Source organism: Sinocyclocheilus rhinocerous, unplaced genomic scaffold (genome assembly GCF_001515625.1).
Source record: "Sinocyclocheilus rhinocerous isolate Xijiao unplaced genomic scaffold, SAMN03320098_v1.1 scaffold4823, whole genome shotgun sequence".
NCBI lineage: Eukaryota > Metazoa > Chordata > Actinopteri > Cypriniformes > Cyprinidae > Sinocyclocheilus > Sinocyclocheilus rhinocerous.
Window position 1 is genome coordinate 72,795 of NW_015644448.1, and position 3,553 is coordinate 76,347.

The window sequence follows — 3,553 nt, forward strand, 5'->3', positions numbered from 1 at the left end:
CATTAAACTGTGTAAATACATCTAAATGCTATTTCAGATGCAGATTCCAGAAATGTTTTCTTATGTTGGAATGAAAGACAATAAGGACCGGATGAAGTGCTTCTTATTTTTAACCAAAAATACAAAATGGAAGAAAGAGTTAAAACTGAACACAATCTTGCTACTCAAGCTGTGTATGAACATTTTTTTATATATTACATATATATTTATTTATATATATTTGCTTCTTTTCCATTTTGCATTTACTAAGTACAATAAATATCACATATTTTAAGACTTTTACTCAAGCAATATTCTAAATGGTGACTTCAACTTTTACCAAAGTCGTTTTCTGGTAAGATATCTGTACTTTTACTTGAGTATGGCTTTCAGGTACTTTATACACCACTGCTTGGCCCTTTGTTGTGATAAAGAGTAAAGTGTGTCCAGCTGAATTCAATTACAGTTTTGTCAGACATATAAAAAAGGTTAGTATGCCACGGCAGCCCTTGTGTGAAGACCAAAGAGTATAAATACCATCGACCCTACCTGTGCAACTCCACTGAGCAGGGACACCGGCAAGGGACGTAAGTATCGCTTTTTATTCGTCCTCCTTTCTACAAATTGTTTCAATTCCTTTTCAGTTTTTATGACCAATTTTACTGTTTCCAAATCCCTACTATTACTAACACTCGCAAACCATGCATCACACACTGTAGGCAGTGCAGTCTTGACAACTTGCGCATTTTGCCTATGTCTGCTAATACACTACTTTCTTTTTCTATTGGTCTCTGGAATTGCCAGTCTGCAGTAAACAAAGCAGATTTCATTACATCTATTACTAGTCATTCAAGGCTACACCTCATGGTCCTGACAGAGACCTGGATCAAACCAGAGGACAACGCTACACCTGCAGCACTCCAGTAATTTCTCAATTTCCCACACCCCTGTCTGACTGGTAAAGGTGGAGGTACTGGTCTGCTTATCTCTAATTATTATAATTGGAAATTTAATCCTTTACCATCTCTGGGTATCCACAGCTCCTTTGAATCACATTCAGTTATTACCAGTTTTGTTACCGTTCTGTGCCCTTCATCTGCTGTTTCCGCCACTTAAAGGGGTCATATGATGCGATTTCAAGTTTTCCTTTCACTTTGGAGTGTTACAAGCTCCATGACACCAAGCATGTCAACATATTCTGTTACACCAAATACACAAAATAATGATTTTTAAAATAGCATCATATGACCCCTTTAATCAAGCGTTATTGCGTTTGCGCTGGCTCTCGATTTGAGCTATTTCGTCCGCAACCATTCAAATATTCGGTTTCTACAGCGACTCATTTGGTGCACATCATTCTCTTTCTATGAAACCTGTAAACCGCATTCACCAGTTCTAACTCTATAGTGATATCAACTCTATAGCGGTTTACCTGAGCATTGCAATTCATTTGCTTTTACTAGAATTTAATCAAATGGCTTTCCCAACTAATAATTTCTTCTGCGCGGCCACACACTTCTTCCACCGCGGCCATGCAGAAGAAATAATGTGCCGCGCACACGCATAAATGAGTTGGGAAAGCCAACGCACGCAGCTTAGAGGGAACATTGGTGGCCAGTACACATACTAATGGCTTAAAGCCTTGAATTCTCTAGTACCTTTCCCAAAACCCATCATTTACAGGCAGTTTAGACCTTATTATCAATATAGACAGTTTTGCCAATATTCAAGACTAGTAAAACCCATTTTTGGCCTATTCTTGCAAATTTTGATGATGCTGAGCCATTACTAGTTGCTCTATATTATGTCAATAGACATATTGAACACCTGACCCTGTTCATGACTATCTTCGTGATTTAACAGCAGAATAGCTGGTGCTTATGCAAAATGGTGTTCCACACAAAACCACAGTCCACAAAGTAACTCTGCGAGCATTTGTATGTGGTGCTCCAGTAAGAGCATTTCTAAAGTGTATCAGAGGCCATAATGCCTTGCATAGATGTGAGTGCTGTCTGTCAGTGGCCACATCAGTTGATGGAAGGGTTGTCCACTTAGATTATGTATCTTGTGAAAAACTCACTGATGATCAATTCAGTCAGTTGCAGTATCCAAACCACCTCTACACCTCTAGCCCACATGCACCTCATTCTTGAAGCTGTGAAAAGATTACTCACCTTTTTGTTGTGAGGCCCAGTTTTGCAAAAAGTACAGAGTGAAAAATCAGCCAGAACTTGGTACAACTGAAAGGTACGATGCCGGAGTTTGCCAGGCAGCCAAGATTTCTGCTGTATACAGTACCACTTGTTTTCCAGGATGTTTCTGTCTCAGGACCATTATCATCACTTCCTGTCATTAACAACTGAAATGTATTTTCTCTTGGATGATAATGATGCCAGAAGAGGACACTACCTAGAATATGCCCAAAACCTCCTGGAACACAGTGGATACCAGTTCTGAACTCCATGGGAAACTTTTCCAATATACAATATCCACTCCATCAAACACATTGCTGATGAAGTCACTAAAAGATTGTCAGAAAAGGCAAACACAGGAACACATGACGCAATAGAGGCACAAACCAAACTCCATATCGGCAGAGGTGGACAGCAGTGTTAATTTTGACAGCAAATTTTGATTTAGTTTTAGTCATAGTCTTTTGACTAAAATGCCAGTAAGTTTTAGTCATATTTTAGTCATCGGAATTGATTTTAGGTTTAGTCTACTAAATATCATAAGATTTTAGTCAACTAAATCTACAGTAAATTTAGTCGGCTAAAATCTAATGGGTTTAGCCTTATAAATAAAGAACACGAACATGGTCTTCTTTTTAATGAAATACCAATGGTTATATAGGCTAATTATGCATTCTTTAAAGCAACTTTTTTTTTGACCATATTCTTCATTCTTTCACGCAGACATATTTATTTCTATAAATAAATTTTGATTAATCTTTACAGCTACTAAAGTTTTTCAGTCAAGAGCAGTGCGTGATTTTCTGTCTTTTGTTGCTTGATTAACATCAATGACTCGGACAATAGCAACTAAATTAGGGTTTACATTCACTTAAGACGTAATCAACTGTGTTTACATGAATACTTGTCAAAACGGACAATTCGACATAATTTTGTGTATAATTCTCCGTTCACGAAAGAGTACTCGCGCACTGAGACGCGCTTTCTTTTTGTGTATGCTTCAGTGTGTGCGCTCAGAAAACCGGACCGAATTGAGTTCTCTCTTGCGTCGTCAGACATATTAACGTTTTTGAACGTTTTATGCGCGGTGCAGCAAGTGTATGTTAGCTTATGTCCTGCCGGTTCATACGCATCTAACCTCCGAACCACGCAGCAGATTCTTTCTGAATGAATCTCTTCCCAAATCGTCCCTCCCTAACATTTTTGTCTCGTTTTTATTCGTTGACGAAAATGTCAATAGATTTACGTCTATTGAAATATACATAATGAAAATAAAACAAGTCAATAGAACAGAAAAATAATAGATAATGCTAGTGTTTGAAGGTCATTATAATAAATAAAAAGAAAATAAGTAGAATAGACAAAGAATAGAGAATGCTAGT